The 20,794-nt window shown below is 34.5% G+C and overlaps 1 protein-coding gene across 11 annotated transcripts in view; it reads left to right on the forward strand.

The window, feature by feature from the left end:
- The window catches only part of Gtdc1 (glycosyltransferase like domain containing 1), a 401,452-nt gene that overhangs the window by 64,933 nt on the left and 315,725 nt on the right, over positions 1–20,794 (forward strand). For 6 of the 11 annotated variants that reach the window (XM_050139909.1, XM_050139910.1, XM_050139911.1 and 3 more), the window contains exons 2-3: positions 10,345–10,385; positions 14,697–14,828. The exons of 2 other annotated variants lie outside the window; for them this stretch is intronic. The gene's annotated coding sequence lies outside the window, so the exon portion shown is untranslated. Of the gene's footprint in view, positions 1–10,344; positions 10,386–14,696; positions 14,829–15,519; positions 15,673–20,794 lie in introns of all 11 variants that reach the window. 3 more of the 11 variants (XM_050139902.1, XM_050139901.1, XM_050139906.1) reach the window with 2 other exon arrangements.

Below are 20,794 nucleotides of genomic sequence, written 5' to 3' on the forward strand. Positions count from 1 at the left end.
CATGGGCCACATAATTAAAAAAATTTAATAGCCACATTAAAAATTAAAAGATATGAGTTTAATTAATCTTCCTAATATTATATTTATCCCAATATATCTGTATTACTTCAGCATGTAATCAATATAAAATTATTAAAACTGTATACGTTGTTAGTTTTTTCATTGTCTTTGAAATCCATTGTGTACTTTACTCTGAATATGCCTCTCAGTCCAGAGTAGTTGCATTTCAGGTGCTTGATAGGCACTTGTGAGTGGTATTGTATAACATACCTATAGAAGTACCTTTAAGTTAGTGATGGTTTTATGATATGTTGAAACAATTGGTAGAGAAAGATATAACAAATAAAAATAAGTTTATGTTATGAAAATATATTGGAAAAGTTCGTGATTTTGGAGTGATCAATGAATAAAATTATTTTTTTTTAGTTCTGAAATCAGGAGCAGATTGAAACCATAACCTGTATGGTAAAACCCCAGGGAATTCCCAGGAAGGAACCTATTGTAATGGGCAGAAAAACCTCAGCTAGAGGAGAACTACAGTACTGTTGTGTCCTGGAAACCAGTGGAAGGGAGTTTCACAGAGATATGATGAGATGAAGTAGTCATTGCCTAATAGAGTGAAAAAAGAAACCAGGCAATTTAGTTGACTTTTTGCCAAACTTAATGTAAAACTGTTTTAGTAAAGTGATAGCTAATAAAATTAGGATGTAGTAATTTGAGCATTAAATGTACGTTGAAATAAAGGCAATGAGCATATATTATGACTCTTGATAAGGATAATTGGTAGGAGACAGTGGCTAAAGGTTGAAGACAAAGGAAATATTAATGAAGCAAACTCCTCTAATAGATGGCATTAATGAATAGGATTCTGCATTCGAATAGAGGATTCGGTTATGGAAAAGAATGTGTTAACCATGGCATAGAAATGAAGGTGTTATAAAACATTTTTAAAAATTATATGTTGAATGTGTTCTGAGTTTCAGATAAAACCTCTTTGCATTACAGACAGCTATAATAACTTAAGCATACTTGGATATATTACATTGTTTACTTTTCAGAAGCTGGGACAATACAAGCCAATAGAATCGTGTGATACCATTTTAACATTAAGCTTACTGCTACTTGTGACTTTGAACCTATGTGATGCTACTATATGATGATAATTTTTTAGAATTTCAATATGGTTCCATAACAACAAAATGCATTCATATTAAGATTTGATCTTATTGTTGGCTACCATGTCAGTTCGCTCATTTCTTCTTGTAAATTGTATATGGGTTTGGTGAACGTCAGTTTACATAGCATTTTGGAAATGTAGCTTTTACCTTTCATGTCATTAGAGTTTTAGAGTTTCCAGTGTTGCAGTCAAGGTTTCAGTTAAGGAGATAGTTTTGTCAAGGCTTGATTGTCCTGGATGATCTTGAAACATATTTCATTCACAATAGATGTTAATTGTTTATTTGGGTTGACTGGAGGGTTATGTGGACCATACCAAAGGCTGCTTGTGTATCTTTACGTGATAGCTGAGATCACTCAAAATTAGTGACATTCTTAACACCCCCCCCCATAAAACCATAGGACCCGAAAGGAAGTTGCAGTGTCTTTTGTGGCAGACATGGTCACTTCCACTATATGTGTTCTTTAATCAGACCAACCATACTGGGACTTCAGGAGGGCACTACACAAAGGCATGTGTTTCCTTTGGGGAATAGGCTACTGTGCCCTCGATTTCTTTGACTAATGAGACTGATCATTTTTGACTGTAGGAGCAAAACCATTTTTTTTAAAAAAAAATAAATTGAGAATGACAAGAATTTGGATAAAATATTTTTTTATTAAAAATACACAATGTACAGTATTTCATCTAGTTCTTTAAAATATACAGAATGATACAGAATGCTGTCAACTACTTGTTATCATCTAAAACTCAAATGTGTCATAAAATCATGACTTAAAAGTGAATTTTGCAGTGAGTAAACATTGAGACCTTGATACATTGTCTTCTAGAATACCTATCGTGTTTTTGGTGCAGAGTTCTGACCAACTTCGCCATAGTTATTTCTTGGTTTCAATTTTCTATGATCATGACTGACTGGGATTTGGGCTGAGGATCTCTAAGATATACTAGATAGTTTTCTTTTCCTTTATTCTTCTTCTGCTCACCTAAATCAGATGTCTGCAGGCATGGCTTTACTTTGTCCACTGTTGCATCTTAAGCACTAGGTGCAATTCATAGTAAATGATGAATAGGTGAATGTCAAATGTATTTTTTGGGAGTATACAACATGATCACTGAACAAACATTTCTAGAAAATATGTTTCTCTCTTGTTTTTTTTTTTTTCCTGCCTTTTAAAGGCCTTTCTTCCCTCCCTTATATTCCAGTTCAGAAAATTCTATGTGGCTATAAATTCTTGGTTCTTTTGTTCAAAGTAGATGTTTTGAGTTTTCTCTAGTCTGATTTATTTTTAACAGGTTATTCTGATTTTGATTAATATTTAAGATTATTCTCTTAAGAGATGTCTTATTAGCTAGTTAGTCCTATAATTTTGTCATGTGTAAACTGTTTACAAACTGTATTTATTATTGTTTTGATTGCCCTTCCTTTTTTGCTATATGCATTTTTTTGTCATATGGTCCTTCTTGGGTGAATTTCTATTTCAGTATGCCTCTGTCTGTATTGGTATACCTAAGGATCCTGACTAAAATATGGTAACAACAGAAATAATCATGGTGACCACTCTTATGTACATGGTGACACTTTAGTTCTCTTCAAGACTGTTCATGGCTTGTGGGAACCAAGAGTCATTTTTTTGCGATGATTATTTCCATCTCCCAAAGAGTAATGTTGATCCACCTTGTATCAGCAACTCTCTGTGCACTTCTGTGTTTTCCTTCATTGGAAGCTCCAGATTTAAACTGATTATATGTTTATCTTCCAGTTTACCTCTGGGCTTTTTGTTCTTAGCAGAAGTTCTTGATAGTTTTAGTGTTTTAGATTATGAAGTTGCTTATAAATCTGACAAACTTGGCTTTCTCTCTATATATAGCTGTTTATATAAACCAACCAAATTTTATATACTCAGGAGTGCATAAACTTCAATCAAGCTAATGACCTCAACCTAAATTATTATTTTATATTTATAGTTGAATTGAAAAATCCTCAGAGAATCTTAGTAAGTTCTAATTAATTAAAAATAAGCAAAAGCTCACTAAGCACATGCCATCTTAAGAGTACCTAAGAGGCTGGGTTTTTCTTAAGTACATGAGTTCTTGTGCATGTCAGGATTCAGAATTCACATTGGATTTAATTTGAAGTCAACAGTCTAACCTTTGTGATTTTACAAGTACCTTTATATTGAGCCAGATCAGAGATTAGTACTTCGGGATCACCAGGTGAACAAATGGGACTTTGTTATAGAACACTGTCTTCCTGGAAGACATGACCATTGAAATCAGACAGAAATTAGACTGTTGAAATTAGAGCAGCTACAATGCCTCTCAGGAGACCCTACCAAGGTTTTCTCTTGGAACACAACAGACATAGGGTGTCTCAAAAATAACTCATATGGAGGGATGCAGCAGTGTCTGAGTGTTCACCAAGCAGCACATGAGTTTCCTCCTCTCCTTGAAGACAGTGGTTATCTGCATTTGTTGTTGGTGGTGATGGTGGAAGACTTTTCTTGAGTTAAGCAGTCTATCTGCCTATAGATTCTCCATATTTCTCTAAGTAACCTTTTACCTATGCTCTAATAAATAACCCCAATTAGACTCACCAGCTCACCAAGCTAGAGTTTGGTGGAATCATTACTTTGTTTTGATTTCCTTGGGGGTAAACAGATGTCTGTTCTTATCTTTCCTCTTAAACAAATCTCACCCAAGCCAGTCCCTGGCAATTTGTAGCATTCCCTGTCATGTGCTATTAACTATAGTGAGGCTAGTAGGATGGTCAGTATTTCTATAGGGAAGTAATCTTTTCTAATTTTACCAGGTTCCTTACCTCCCCTCCCCTTTCCTCCTTCTCCTCCCTTTCCTCCCTTCCCTCCCTTCCCCTCCCCTCCCCTCTGCTCTCCCCTTCCCTCACATCCAGTCCCCTAAGGTTTCTGTTTTTAATAGATTTTATTGAGCTCTACATTTTTCTCGGCTCTCCCCCGCCTCTTCCCTCCCCTTCAACCTCTCCCAGGGTCTCCATGCTCCCAATGTACTCAGGAGATCTTGTCTTTTACTACTTTTCACGTAGATTAGATCCATGTATGTCTCTCTTAGTGTACTCATTGTTGTCTAGGTTCTCTGGGATTGTGATTTGTAGGCTGGTTTTCTTTGCTTTATGTTTAAAAACCACTTATGAGTGAGTACATATGATAATTGTCTTTCTGTGTCTGGGTTACCTCACTCAATATGATGTTTTCTAGCTCTATCCATTTGCCTGCAAATTTCAAGATGTCGTTATTTTTTTCTGCTGTGTAATACTCCATCGTGTAAATGTACCACATTTTCTTATTCATTCTTTGGGTGAGGTGCATTTAGGTTTTTTCAAGGTTCTGGCTATGACAAACAAAGCTGCTATAAACATAGTTGAGCACATGTCCTTGTAGTATTATTGAGCATTTTTTGGATATATACCCAAAAGTGGTATTACTGGGTCTTGAGGAAGGTTGTTTCCTAATTTTCTAAGAAACCGCCATACAGATATCCAAAGGGGCTGTACCAGCTTGCACTCCCACCAGCAATGAAGTAGTGTTCCATTTACCCCATAACCTCTCCTGCATAAATTGTCATCATTTTTTTTTTATCTTGGGCATTTTTATAGGTGTAAGATGGAATCAATAGCCTGGTATTGGCATAAAAACAGACAGGAGGACCAATGGAACCAAAACAAAGACCCAAATATTAATCCACACACCTACGAACACCTGATTTTTGACAAAGAAACAAAAAATATAAAATGGAAGAAAGAACGCATTGTCAACAAATGCTGCTGGCATAACTGGATATCAACATGTTGAAGAATGAAAATAGATCCATATCTATCACCATGTACAAAACTCAAATCCAAATGGATGAAAGACTTCAACATAAAGCTAGCCACACTGAACCTTATAGATGAGAAAGTGGAAAGTACACTTGAACGCATTGGCACAGGCGACCACTTCCTAAATATAACCCCAGTAGCAAAGACACTGAGGGAAACAATAAATGGGACCTCCTGAAACTGAAAGCTTTTGTAAAGCAAAGGACATGGTCAACAAGACAAAATGGCAGCCTATAGAATGGGAAAAGATCTTCACCAACCCTGTATCAGACAGAGGTCTGATTTCCAAAATATAAAAACTCATGAAATTGGTCGTCAAAAGAACAAATAACCCAATGAAAAATGGAATACAGACCTAAACAGAGAACTTTCAATAGAGGAATCTAAAAGGGCTGAAAGACACTTAAGGAAATGTTCAACATCCTTAGTCATCAGAGAAATGCAAACCAAGGTTTCTTTTTGTAGCCCCACCTATTCTGAAACTTGCTCTGTAGACCAGGATAACCTTATACTAAGAGATTCTGTCTCTGCTTCCTGAGTGCTGGCATTAAAGGAGTATTGTACCATGCCCCAGCATTTCCCTGCTTCCTGAGGTCTTGTTTCTTTATTTCTATTTTAGCTCATTAGTATTTTATATATTCACACATCTATAGTAGATGAAAATTCCTCACTTTTCTTCTTATGTATATGCTTTGAAGAGTTGTGGACAGCTCTTGTATTGTTTCTTGATTGCCAGCCAAGTTACACACATTTAACTTCTTAAATGTTTCTTTATAATTGAGTTAGCTTAGCATTTTTAACCCCAGGAACTGCCCCCCCCATTTCATCTGTACCATGAATGAACAGACAAAAACATCCTATTCCCTGGTTTCTTCTATACCTTTTATTCCGTTACCCTTCTTTTGCTTTTGACATATTTCTAGTTGAGTTAAAGACTGTCAGATATTGTTATTTGGACCATTTTGGCAGTACATGAATGCCTGGCCTTCAATTGTCAATGTTGCACACAGTAATAGCTCCAGAAGTATGTGCTAGAGGAAAGAAAGGAAGTGTAAAAGAAGACTGAGGTGCAAATTAATGCATTCTTTAATAACATGGCAGATTTACCCGTGCCACTTAAAGTAAACCAAAGTACTAGAACTCTTCAACTTAGCTGTCCTTCTGTGATGTTGTATCTGTGTAGTAATCTGAGTTGGAGACCCCTGGTTATTGTTTGAAGTTTAGCCATGTTTTTACTTGGTTTCTTTTCCCTTTTTAAATTTTTTTTCTCCACCATTCCATGCAAGTGATCGGTACTTGCTGTCAAGTTCTGTGGTTATGAACAAAACTGGGCAGGGGATCATTTTGTTGGAAATTACATAGGCTCAGGTGGTAAATGTTTCTTGTCTCTGTATGTAACATTTGAGGCAAGTGCTTTTGGTTCTTGCTATTTCTATGCAAGTCACTGGTCTTTGTTTAACAGCTGCTCCAGTGGAGATACGCAGGCAGAAGCACTAGAAGACCTTTGGTACTATTTATCAACACTGTGTTAGTTATACAACTTTCCTTGCCCTGATTGGCAGGGAGAAGCTTACTGTTTCTAGATGATGCTGAGCTTAGTGTAAACTATGCCAGCATGGGATCTGGGCTTGTCACAGTTCATGAGTCTTTTCAACTGGTGTGTAGAAAATGGATCTCCATCTCTACTTACCTTGTACATTAGAGAGGGAAAGGTCATACTCTAGGAGATAATGACTTATTGGTGACTTTAGTCACCAGTTCAGAGAGCAATATTTAGTTGAAGGTTCAAATAGCACATACTTGGTCTTCTCATTTCTATTAGCTTTGTTGCTAGTACAGATTTGAATAGGCTAGCAGAGAAGGATTCCTGTTTGTGTCTGTGACAACTTTCTAGATGATTGTCATTTAATTTTTCAAGCATATTTTAAAAATAATTTTTTACCTCTTTCCTTATTAAGGCATAAAATATTCAGACTCTAATTAAACTTTTTCCCCAAATTATTTAATTCTGGCAAGGTCAAGGTTAGAATAGCAGCTGAAAAAATTCTTCCTGTGTAGTGTCCTAAAAATATTAATATCAGTTTTCCATATTTTACTCTCTACTTTCATATAAGAATTTAAATATGACTGTGTGATTATGAATAATGTGTTTCACTTAACTATCCTTAAGCAGATAGTTAAGTGACTTGGAACCCATGAAAGTCTAAGTTAGAAAAAGGTAGTTTTTCATGTATCTTCTAAACTGTCAACAGTGTCGTATTCCTCTGTAACATTTTTAGGCAGCTGATACTTTCTTCAGTGTAGCTCTAGTTTCTTGTGTCTTTTCAATGCCTATCAAAGAAAAAACAAAATGCTGACCGGACTTTAAAGGGACAAAACAAAACCTCCAAACAAACAAACAAAAAACAAAAACCCAAGAACCACCGCATGCTAAATTACTCCAGTCTTGATGTGCATCAAAGTGACAGTCTTACAGTGTGTCATTGAGGGAGCAAGAAATAACAAGCAGTTTGGCACTGACACAGGCTTATAGCCAGCAGGTTTTGTGTTTTTTTTTTGTGAGGCAGAGGGTTAAACTTCACTAGAGCACTGAAATAAGGAAAGCAGTGTTGATCTTTCTTACTTAGGCTAGTGTTTGTTTTTTTCTTGCAGACCACCATTGTGTAATGTGTGTGTGTGGGGGTGGGTGGGGGATTGTGGGGTTGTGGGTGTGTTTGAAATACAAGTACCCTTCCTCTGTACAGTTTCCACATTGAGTAAGTGGCATTATTTTGTAGAGGAACTTCTATTGAATTTGCCTTTGTAAGCTTTAGTGGAGATTTTGTTTATGTTTGCATTTGTATTACACATGTGAAACTTTTGTGCAGGCTGCACAATCGATGGGAATTCCTATCTACAACTGCTCTGTTGGAGTCAGAGAACACTGCTGTCACCCACTGTCCCCTCTTCTAAAACCCTGACCCTTGGGGTTTGGAGTGTGATATGTCTGCTTCATTTAGGGTTGCACTCTCTACAGTCTCTTATTCTGTGTATGGTGATCAGTTGAAGATTTCTTGTTAATTGTTGCTAGGAGAAGCATCTCTGATTTGGACTGAGAGATGCCTTGGTAATTGTTTTAATACTATGTCCATTTAGCAGAATAACACTTATTAGGTTCTTTCCTACAGCTTTTGACCTGTCTGGCCACAGGTTCATATCCCGTTTAAAAGTGCCAGGCATGGGTTCCATCCCATGGAATTGGCCATGATATACCCTGTTTAGACAAAAAAATCTGCAACTGCTTCCTGTTTTTAATCTAAAATTCAGGGTCAGTTCTTTTTTTCTTGAATTTTGTCATTTTTAGGAAGTTTGATAAGTTAATAGGTACAGAAATGAGTTTCCATGCATCTAAAGGATACATATTTAATTCCTTTCAAATCAAAATGCAAAGCAAAACAAAACTTTAAAATATATCTCAACTTTCATGAAATTACAGTTGGTAACTTCGTGTCAGAAGTATGAAAATGTGGCATCAGGAGTTTTAAAGGAGCTGGTTTGAACAAGGACTTTTCTCTTTGAGTTAGAATTTTGTGAAAGTTTATAGAATTTCCTCAAAGTATGAATTTATATACTTTTATATTAATAAAAATGATATGCTTTCAAGTTGTATTTTAAATATTAGTGTTTTATGATCAATATACGTATAAAGAATGTTTTTGAAGGAGAGGCTTATATTTTTTAACTGATTTTTTTGTAAAATATTATTTACTTTGGGAGGAAAAACTAATCTGTTCTTGTAACAATATAACATGTGACAGAAAAGAAAGTAAATGGTGATTTGTGCTGGAGTTATTAAGAAGAAGCATTTGTTAATGCTGTGTGTATAGGAAACAATATCTACAATCGATTCTTTAAGATCATTGTGATATCTAACAGCTTTTTTTTTTCTGAGATGTATTTTTCATTTAGAAAGTATTTTAAAATCATCGAAAGGCTTTGGGTAAATGCGTAGATTAGACTTATGTATTAAATAAACTCACCTGTTATTTTCCCTCTTTCAAGACAGGTTCAGCAACACATTGCCTCATTACTTTAGCAAAACAAACAAATATTCAAATTGCTTTTTCTGTTCAGTGCTCATGTACTACTTACTACAATTACCGCTCTTCCAGTGTTTTCTCTTAAGACTATTTTTTTTTCTTTAGGAAGTACTGAAAAGGATTATGATGAGTTGCTTGCCAATTTTTGTGGATTGAATATTTAGGCTAACTTTAACCTTCTGATTATGGCAATATCAGAAGAAACACAACTGAAACTTTATTTACTTTGTTCTGGTTTAAGTTCATTATAGTTTTGACTTCCTAATGACAAGGTTTTTTTTATAATTGGATATATTGAATAGTACTATATATTAAATATTATTAATTTAAAGATAGTTTTATTTAAAATCTCCATTTCATTTCCTGTGCTAAGACAGCTGGGCAGCGGTGGTGCATGCCTTTAATCCCAGCACTTAGGAGACAGAGACAGGTGGATCTCTGTGAGTTCGAGTCCAGCCTGGTCTACAGAGTGAGTTTCAGGACAGGCTCCAAAGTTACAAAGAAACCCTGTCTCGAAAAACAAACAAACAAAAACAAACAAACAAAAAAACCACAAAAGCAAAAACAAACAAAAAACGAGAGAGAGAGAGAGAGAACTATTAACTTAGAAAATACACACATAGGTACATAAGAGAAATGCTATATGTTAGGAATTATAAAATCTAAACAACTTTTGGTTAGTGTTGTTGACATTTTCATTGTAGACAATAAATTCTATTATATTTTGTTTAATTCACAACATGTACTAAGATCTATTTTAGTTTTATATGATATGACTTTCAGAAATTATATAACATGGAAAATTTGTTGGATAATACAAAATGAGATGAATATTTCTTTTAAACTCTTATTATGCCATGTACTAAATTTTTAATTTTGCCTAGTGATTTATTTCATTTAAAAATTAGTATAATTTCAGAAACAACTTTTTAAGTAGATGGTTTAATGTTTTATTTATTATTATACAGCTAAAACACCAAATTCTTATTTCTAAATTGTGTTTCAAAACATGAATATTCTTTCTTTAGGCATACAGAGTGTAGGTCTTTGTCACATTTCAGTAGAGACTACTTTACTAGAGGATTTTTCTTAATATTTATATTTAACTAATTTCGATATATTTGAATTTCTCCTGTGCTAATGTTATAAAATACTTTCACAAGTGTTCATATTTTCTGTGACATCTCACATAGCTCGGTTTTTGTCTGAAATACCATATGACTTCCCTCTTTCAGGCTTACACTGCATGTTTTAAACTGCTGCTAGTACATGCAAGGTAAGATGACATTTAGATCTTTGAGCAACTCTCAGTTTTAATATCAGATTTTTTTTTTAAAAAAAATCCTTGTCTTAAATCTTCTCACATTTCCTATTAAAACAATTTTATCAACACTGAACAAAGAAATTCAGAGTTTTGGCTATAACAGCAATTGAAATGCATCAAAAAGTGGTGACTACAATACAGTTTCATTAATGAATGATCTACATTGGTTCCAGCTGTGTCCATGTGATTAGGCCTTCACCAGGCAACAATGGGTATTTCCCTGTTGCTTTTATTTGATTTCCAAGAATGTGTCATCTGATACATCAGCTTCTGCCAATGTGCCTCTGTAAAAATGTGGGGCTTTTTTCCCCCTAAATTTCCAAAGCATAAGTTGAATACCCACAAACACCCTGCTGCAATACTGTTTCTTTTGAGTAGTGGCCTAGGTTTATATGCATGGGTGTTGTTGCATCCCAAATCTCAGACTACAAATTAAAGCAGATGCTTCTTACAGTTTATTAGTAAAATTTACAAAGTGTACTTGCATGATAATGCTAAAGATAATGTTTCTGCCTTTACATTTCCATCTTAATATTTTTTCAGTGTTATAGAGGTGAACAGACTTGCAGATTGAAATATGATTATCTAGACTGTCCCTATCCCTGACCGTATGGTATATTTCTAAAGTCTTTTGTATGCTGTTTGTTTGGATAATTGTAAACTCTATTTTTAGTGCACATTCCCCAAAAGATAACCAAATAAAAGTAGGCTCTAGAGGAGGGGTTGTGAATCATGTAAGGATTCTAGAATTATTTTAAAAGAGAAAATAGATGAAATTGAAGTTGATATCCTCTTCCAAACATAGGTGAATGCTATTCTCTTATTATTTTTTGACATATGTATTTTTGTAGATTTTCTTGGAATACTTGATTTGAAAGGATAGAACTTAGGTTATTTTACTGTGATTATCTTTTTTTTTTTTTTGTTCTTGGGGTCTCAGGATTAAAAGGCTATGTTGTACTTACTCAGTTTTTTTGTGCAGTTAAGTTGCTGGCATCTTTGAACTTACTGTGTACTTGGTTTATGTAGACACATCCTATTGGTTTCTTCTTGAATACCTAATGGTGATGTATTAATGTGATAGTTCTATGTTTGAAGAGAAAAACTAGAACTGGGCAAATTGGTGTGAACCCTAACAATAACTGTTCGAATGGATATGTAAGAAATATAATGCTTAATATTAAAGCCATTAATCACTCATACATCTAAAGGATATAATATCTTTAATTTGTGAAGTTTTGTTACTTAATAAATGTTAATAAATTTAGTTATTATTTATAATAAAGTCTTTAAAATTTATTCATCACAATTTTACACATATAAACACTGTCTCCATCATATTCTCCTTCAATTCCTCCTCCTTCTTCCCTCATGCACCCTTAGCCCATTCCTCTTTCCTCTTCGTGTTCTTTCCTTTTCCCTGTTTTCTTTCCCTTTTTTCTTTCTTTTTTTCTTTTTGTAACCCACTGAGACCAGTCAGTACTGCATGACAGAATGTTGGCTGACCTTGTTGACATAGTCTGGTACAGTTCTTGTGTAGTAACTGTAGCTAGAGTTAGTTCATGAATAAGATGGGCATGCCATTTTCAGAAGATGGCACCTCACAGCACCCTTCTTAATTCTCTAGCTTTTGCATTCTTTCTGTCATGATTTCCGAGCTTGGGTTAAGGGCTGAGTCAATAGTCACTTTCTCTCAGCATGGACCAATTCTAATTATCTGCAGTAGCTGCTGATGATCCCAGAGAAGCTTCTCTGATTAAGGTTGAGAGCAACATGAATCTATGCATTTAACAAATATTAAGAAATTTGACAGAATATCCATATAGCAAGACAACAGTATAGGATTCCTCCCCTAGGGCTAGGACCAGGACTGAATTTTCTCCTTTTGAATAGGTCTTATATGCAGTCCAAAAATGGATATTTTAACATCATAACTTGATAGTGTTATCAGCCAGGTACCAAGTATTCAAATATCAGGGCCTGTGGGGGATATTCTTATTCAAACCACTTAATCATATGGACTAAGACATTGATCATTTCTCTCAGGTTTTCCAATATGGTGAAATGTATCCTAATGACTCTCTGGATTTCATCAGTGTCTATTGCTCTATCTCCTTTTTCTCTTGTTTTATTAATTTGGGTCCTTTCTCTTGGCTAATTTGGCTAAGGGTTTATCAATCTTATTAATCCTTTTAAAGAACCAACTCTTCATTTAATTGAGTCTAGCTGTTTCTGTTTTATTAGTGTCTGCTCTGACTTGATTATTTTTCTCTGTTTATGGTTTTGGGTATTGTTTGTTCTTTTCTACCTCAGGTTCTTAGGCACATCAGTAAGTTGTTTACTTGGGTTTTCTTTGATTTGTCTGATGTAGACACTGAGACTGATATATCTCTTAGGACTATCTTTGTCATATCCCACAGATTTGCGTATATTATAGTTTTACTTTTTTTTAATTCCAGGAACTTTTAAGTTTTATTGTTTTCTTTTTATTTATTCATGCTAGAGTTTACTGGCTTGATCTTGTTCAGATCTTGTGCAAACAGCCATAGGTACTCTATATTTATGCTGGAAACAGTCCTGTCATGTTCCCAAGATACTGTTTGCACCCATCCTCCTGGACCTCTGTTTCTTACAATTCTTATGCCTCCTCTTCTGTGATAATGCCTGAGCCTGGGGGAAGGTTGCTATAGATTTTCCATTTGTGACTGAGCACTCCATTGTTGACTATCTGTGAGTGTGAGGTCTGAGAGCCGCACTAATCAATGGGTAGAGAGATTAAAATTTAGAGGACAATTCGATACTGTGTTCACTAAGTAAAATTATACTAGTTAGATTCACATCTGGGGCCTATGAGCTCCCCAACTTTGTGTTCTTGGCCAGATTTGGCAGTACAGGCATATGCTTCCTGTTGTAGAGTAGGCACTAAAGCCAATCAAAAAGTGGTGAATTACCCTCTAGTATTCATAGTACCATTGTCCTGGTCATTATTGTATTTTGCAGGGTTTGAAGCTGTTTTTCCCTAGCAGCCTAAATAGCTGCTTCTAGTACTCTGAAAATTAGCCAACAGGGAGGAAGCTTTTCATCAGTATCAAACAGGTCTCTTAGCCCTTACAAGTACCAACTTGCCTTCTCCATGTCCTGTGTAGTGTCAGTGTATAGACACCAATGTGTGTATTCTCTTCAGCAGTAAATTCTTGCCATCAGATTCTGGTGGAAAACTAAGAACAATAACAATAGCCTTTATTGTTTTGTGGGTCTCTGGGAGATATCTGGAGTTATTTCTCTACTTCATCCAAGACTTTTCATTTGGCAACCTATGGCTTCTGAGATGAACATAAGCCTATGTATAGGCTAGCTCCAATTAGACACACACACACACACACACACACACAGATTGTAAAATAGTAGGTGTACCTATGACCTTTTGGATATATTATCAGAGTTATCCTCTCCTTACATCTTCTACCCTATAGAACCATGCCTTTCCCAACTTACCAAGGTAAACCTCTGTTCTTATCATTTCTCCTTTCCCCTTAATGTACCTGAGCTCTTCTATCCCTTTCATCCTTTAAGATTTTTATTCTCCCTCCTTTCCACTGATCTTTTCTTCAACTTCCTGGATTCTGTAGGGTCTCCAAATTAAACACACAGACCTAAATATTTTATACTTAGATTCACAGCGAGAACATGTGATTTTTGTTTTTCTGGGCCTGACTAGCCTCACTCTGTATAGTTGGTTTTTTTTTTGTCTAAAATTTACCTGCAAAATTCATGATTAATTAATTAATTTTTTAACAACTGAAGAAATTTCCATTGTGTATAGGCGCCACATTTCTGGTGCCTGTTCATCACTTGCTGGCTATGCAAGCGGTTTACATGTCCTTTGAATAATGGACAGAACAGCCCTCAACATGGATAAGTATTTGTCTCTGGAATAGGAAATTGAGTTTCCTGCCCAAATGTGGTGTCGTTAGGTCATGTGGTTGATCTGTTTCTAACTTTCTGAGGAACTACTACAATGATTTTTCAGGTAGCATCTTCCTTTGATTTTCCAAACTCTTGATTTATTTTTTTTGGAAGAACTTACTATTGGTCCTTTACTAAGGGCCAGCTCAGTTGTCTTATGATATTTATCATTCCATATTGCAAGTATAGATAGTGCAGTAACTATATGTGATTCATCTAATTATAACAAAATGTTTAGTATAATTTTTAAAACTTAATCAAAAATGCTTGATAAATATTTTTTATCATGTTTTTCAGTCATACAGACCTTCGTGCTCTCTTAAGAGTGTATTTGACCTCAGGATGTTGAGGACTTAGAACCCTATTTGCAGAGCTCCTTCATCTCTTCTGGTTTATGTTTGGAGGTCATCATCACATCATCAGGGACAGGTTTGTGACAGCCTTATACAAAGAATCTGTCTCATTTTAACCTTTACTAGCCATTGTCATCTAGTATTCTGTATTGTTTTCCTATTTGGCACATTTATTTTATGATCCTTCTTATACTGCAGTTTAGAAGAAGTTTTTTTTGTCATGTTGCCTGATATATCCCCAAGACCTGATATTATGATGCCCAGATAGTAGGCACAATAAGTACTTGCTGATTGGGATGATGGGTAAAGATCAGCTGAAATTGACAGGAAATATTTCTTGGCAGCCTTATCTAAATGGTGATGGGGTTATTGTTATAAGTTTTATGATCTCATTTAGTTTCTGTGAAATCTAATCATGGATTGGTCAGGATTTTTGTTTTGTTTTGTTTTTGTTTTTTATTTGAATGTCTATACATGTTCCATCAGAAAACATTTCTTTTTAGCTTTGGCAGCTCTGCTGGCCAATTTTATGTCAACTTGACGCAGAAACTAGATTTATTTGAAAGAAAGGAACCTCCATTGAGAAATTGCCTCCAGGTGATCCAGATCTTAATTAGTGATCCATAGGGAAGGGCCTGCCCATTGTGGGTGGTACTGTCACTGGGCTGGTGAGTCTGTGTTCTATAAGAAAAGAAGTGAGCAAGTCATGGGGAGCAAGCTATTAAGCAGCACCCCTCCATGACCTCTGAATTAATTCCTGCTTCCAGGTCCCTTCCCTGTTTGGGTTCTTGTCCTGGCTTCTTTCAATGATGAACAGCACATGGACGTGTAAACAAACCCTTTCTTGCCCTACTTGCCTTTTGGTGAATGGTGTTTCATCAGATCAGTAGAAACCCTAAGACAGCAGCTTAATTTTTCAGGTAATTCTGTCACTGCAATAAGCAACTTATTTTCATTTGAAAGGATGAACTATTTTGAATATTCTAGTTGATTTTGATAATTATCTTACAAGAAAATAATGTTATAGTCGCATACGTTGAACATTGTGTCTAGTATGTAAAGAAACAAGAGAATAGTATAAAAGCGATTCACTGTCTTAGAAGCAAGCTGCTACTGAATTGATGTTTGATAGATCCATCAAAATGAGTGTCCTCTGACCCACTTTACATGGTCAGTTGTAGGGTATTGAACGCTAAAGATAACCTGAATTTTAATATCATTTGATTTTTGTGCTCAAAATTTGTAAAGAGATTCTTTTCTCTTTGTGATTTTTACATCATAGTTATCTTATGTCAGTTCTGCTTGGATTATTTTTCTAGAATTCTGAAGATTGTAACTTGGCAGTAAAAAAATCAATATTATTATATGGCTTCTAGTGACATAAGTATTCCCTTTGGATACCCATAAAAACATATAGTTTTCTCACTATAATCTGTATATATCAGCTTTCTTAGAGGTCATAGTATTAATGTTAGAGATGATCTTCTCAGGGACAGAAGTCCCCACATGGTCATAAAGTTAAAGATGCCACACAACACTTCCCAAAGATCATGACTTCTTTTCTCAACTAAGTTCATGCTTATTTTGTGATATAGAAAGTTATGTATTGATAGGTTGATTTTGAATGCCCCTTTAAATATATGAAATAGATTTGCCATTGGTTTTAATCATTAACATCCTTGTTGTTTTTATTATTTTTGTGTTCTCTGGAGTGTTATTTAAGTATAAGCTTTTTTTGGAAGTTTCTTCTTTTTTTTCTTGTATTTTAGGTTATATTTTAAACTGTGAGAAAATGGTTGCATTACAAAATAATTCTAGGCACGATTTTTCTATTGATTAAGAAATGAAATGCACTGTTTAAACTGTAAAAATATGCCTGAACTTTTAGTTTACATTAAAATATTTGTATCCTAAGTCTTAGTTGATTCTAGGTAATGTTTTATTGAGTCTCTGTGTGTGTGTGTGTGTGTGTGTGTGTGCGTGTGTGTATTAACAATGGGAAATCTGAGTGGTTATGGGGGGGGGAGTCTTAAAATTCCAAGACTTTATTAAATATTCTCCTTATCACTTTCATTTGTTACCATGTGTACCACATGTGTGTGATTATATAGTAACATTTTTTATTGTTTTTGCTTTCTCAATGCAAGACACTGGATATTAAGTGTGAAACTAGAACTTCTTTTCAATTTTATTCATCTTGATTAAATATTTTTCTGTCTTTTAAAATTCATGCTTAGTTATTTGTAGCATAAATTAATCCCAATTTAAACCTCCAGACTCTGTTATATTTCTTGTATGCCTGCTCATAATTATCAAGTATCAATACAATAGTTTTATTTCCTAACATACTTAAGTATAGATTTTAGATATGTATATATAATGATCTCGATCTGTTTACAGTTATTTAATAATTCAAATGAATTAAAAAATTCACTATGAATTTCTTATATTTCGTGCACTTGATAAGTAGTATTTGCCAAACCAGATTATAGTGTTGTGAACTGCTATAGATAGCATCATTAGTTTTTTCCTCTTGTTGATTGTTTATAAAGTAAGTTTATATGTAATAATAATAAACACAGTAACTTCAGAAACCATTTTTTAAAGCTCCTGGAGGGAGTAGACCTTCAGCTATTGGGAAGTAGTTTGTTATTTCAAAGAACTTGGCTTTCTTCCCTAAACTTAACAAAAAATACAGTTTCTTTTAATTGAGTTTAAATCATATTCAATGATTTTTAACTTTAGAAATAACATAAAACAGAAAAAGAGGCAAAATGACTTGTAATCCCAGTAAAATAATACAGATTATTATTTTAGCTTTCTCTGTGTGTACTCCTGTTCTGGATTTCATGGTATATTCTCATTTCATAATACACTTTTCATATGCTTACTTTTAATTACACTTAGTGAACCTCAGCATGATTTTCTCCCAATAACCATTTAATTTTGAAAATCTTGTTCTTGAATATCTTGACTTCTTAATAATTGATTTATATTTTATGTGCATTGATATTTTGTCTGCATGTATGTCTGTTTAAGAGTATTGGGTCCTCTAGAACTGAAGCTATAGATAGCCATGAATCAAACAATGAAAATCTGCAGGTTTTTGTTAAACTTAATATTCCTTATAGATATTGTATTAGACCAAAAGTTTCACATTAGCTTAGAGTTCACTTATTTTGCCGTGTCTCCCATTTCTTCAGTAATTGCTACTTCTTTTGTAGCTATGGGTTAAAATCATTATACCTGTTGACTTGGTAAAAAAACAAAACCTTGTCATTTTCCCATAGGTTCTGAGTTCTGTGAATAGTAATAGAAAGCGATCCATATTTGAAGAGAGAGCATAAGGTATCTTCAAATGCACTTGTTTTTAAGATCAGTTAGGCCTCGTGAGTAATGGGAAATGACTAGCAGCAAGTACAGTTCTCATAGCATGTTGGTTAGAATTTACAAGTAAAAGAAATGCAACTTTGAAAGCTGAAGAAATGCACTTTGTCTCCTTGATTTTTTTTTCAGATCCAGAAAACCCTGGTATTAGCTATGTTTTTGTCATATACTGAGATATATCCCAGCAAAGTAATGGCATGATCTCCATCCTCAGGAGTTCCCTGGCTTCACAGAGCAGCAGGGTGTGGGCATTAGACTAAAAAATAAACTACTACTCTAGAGAGTATAGAGCAGAGTGGAAATTGTCTGTAAGAGATAGGAGAGGCTTCATAGAAATAGTGATTCGTGAGCAAAGTTTTTGTAAAAGATCAAATGTAAAAGAGAAGAGAGATAATGATGAGAACTAACAGGAGAGGAAAAAACCTGTAGCGTGAGTGTGGGCAGTTGGTACTGCTTGGGTGTAGTCTGGGGAAGGTTTAGGAGGGGGATCACATGGGGCTGTAATGAAGACAGTGGAGAGGGACCAGAAATGGAACCTGCCATTTACAGAGTGCTGGATTTTATCCTTATTTTTTTAATCTTCAATTTCAGATTTATATTTTGCAAATACTGTGGTTTATGGAGAATTATGTAGTGAGAACATGGCTGTATATTGGACTAGTTAACTCAATAGTGTAACTAGATAGTTTGATTGATGGAGTGATTTTTTTCTGCCGTTAAAACTTTCTATTGAGACATACATAGATCTGTTATACATGGGAAGGAGGGTTAAAGGAGAGGAGAGAGGCAGGGAGGGGAGCAGAGAAAAATGTAGAGCTCAATAAAAATCAATAAAAAAGAATAGAATCTTAAAAAAAAACCTTTCTATTGATTTGTCAGATGTTATCCTATTTAAAGATGTCATCAAATGAATTCAATAAAATTAATTAATTGTTAATTTTGGGGTGTGTATGTGAATGCTTATAGTGGACATGTCTGTATTTATGCATCTGCATTTGGTATATGTGCATGTCTGTGGAGACAAGAGGTCAATGTTGGATGATTATCTGGATTGCTGGTTTTTTATCTCTTGGGCCAAGGTCTCTTACTGAATCCAGCACTTATCAAATGGCTAAGCTGCCTGCTCAGTGGACTCTGGAGATTTGTCTATCTCCACCATCCTAAGATAGAGTATTGCTAATTTTATAGTTTGAAATTCAAGAGACAAATAACAGCAAGTAGTTGAAAAAGGATCAGTATTTTACTTCTTAGTGAAATTAAATCATGGAACCTCTCACTAAAGGAAAAAATACAATTATAATTTGCTATTTAACATAGAATATAACTTTAAAAATGTAAGTAAAAAAAAATTTCATATGTACATACTTAATTATTTGTTACAGGGTTATTTGTTTGCTTTTTAAACTTATAATCAAGACTTCATTAATTCAAATCATGAAATAAGAAACTGATATTTTTAAGTATAATGTTAAATCTCAAATCAAGAAAGAATAAACAAATTTGTCAGATATAATTAAAGTCATATGTGGATGTAAAATTGTTACTTTACAAAAATATGTACTTAAGAGATCATTGCAATTCATAATTGGAAAAACACATTAAAAATAGCTTTAATTTGTCTCAAGAACAGCATGGCATGTAAGATTTCTGTTCTAGCTTGCTTTCTGCTACTGTGCTAAAACACTGACTAAAAGCCACTTGGGAAAAGAAAAGGCTTATTTGGTTTGTAAGTTATAGTTCATCAGCTGGGCGGTGGTGGCGCACATCTTTAATCCCAGCACTCAGGAGGCAGAGGCAGGCTGATCTCTGTGAGTTCAAGATAGCCTGGTCTATAAGAGCTAGTTCCAGAACAGGCTCCAAAGCTATAGAGAAACCCTGTCTTGAAAAACCAAAAAAACAAAACCCCAAAGGTCATAGTGCATCACCAAGGGAAACTAAAGCAGGAGCTTGAAGCAGAGACCACTGAGCATTGTTTCTTACTGTCTTGCTTCCCCTGGCTTGATCAGCTTTCATTCTTTTACAGCCTAGGCTTGGGAAAGATAGTATTGTTCGCAGTGAGCTGGGTACACCCATATGAGTGAGCAGTTGAGAATATGTCCATAGGCCATCTGATGGAGGCAGTTCTTCAACTGAACTTCTCTTCTCAGGCGTGTCAAGCTGACAGTCACATTACCAGGATACTTTCCTAAGGATTTTGATGCATCAATCCTTAGCACTTTGTTATCACAACAGGAAATAGTCAGACAAGGAAATAAAAAGAATGATAGAATAGTGGAAATATAAAATATTAGATAGCACTATCTTTTTAATATTATACCAGAAATTATTTCTATTTAAGAACATACATCGATATAGTATATATTAGTAGCATTAGTATGTATGTATCATAAACAGTGCATTAACGTTTCCTGATAGGCATTATTTACAGTTTAAACAAATATTAGGGAAGTGGATTTATTCCTATTAGCCAGACTTTTTAATTTTATGTAGAATATTATCATTTCTCATAGTTTTTAGATTGCAAGGTTAATTTATATTTTATGCTAAATTACATTTCAGTTTTCAGAGATTACATTGAAATGGGAGGAGTTAGGATGAATCTATTCTTGGTTTTTATAGTAACTAGATTTACAAAAACAATTTTTTTCTTTCTTT

This window comes from Alexandromys fortis, unplaced genomic scaffold (assembly GCF_014885135.2).
Source record: "Alexandromys fortis isolate MF-2015 unplaced genomic scaffold, M_Fortis_MF-2015_v1.1 scaffold_33, whole genome shotgun sequence".
Classification (NCBI taxonomy): Eukaryota; Metazoa; Chordata; class Mammalia; order Rodentia; family Cricetidae; genus Alexandromys; species Alexandromys fortis.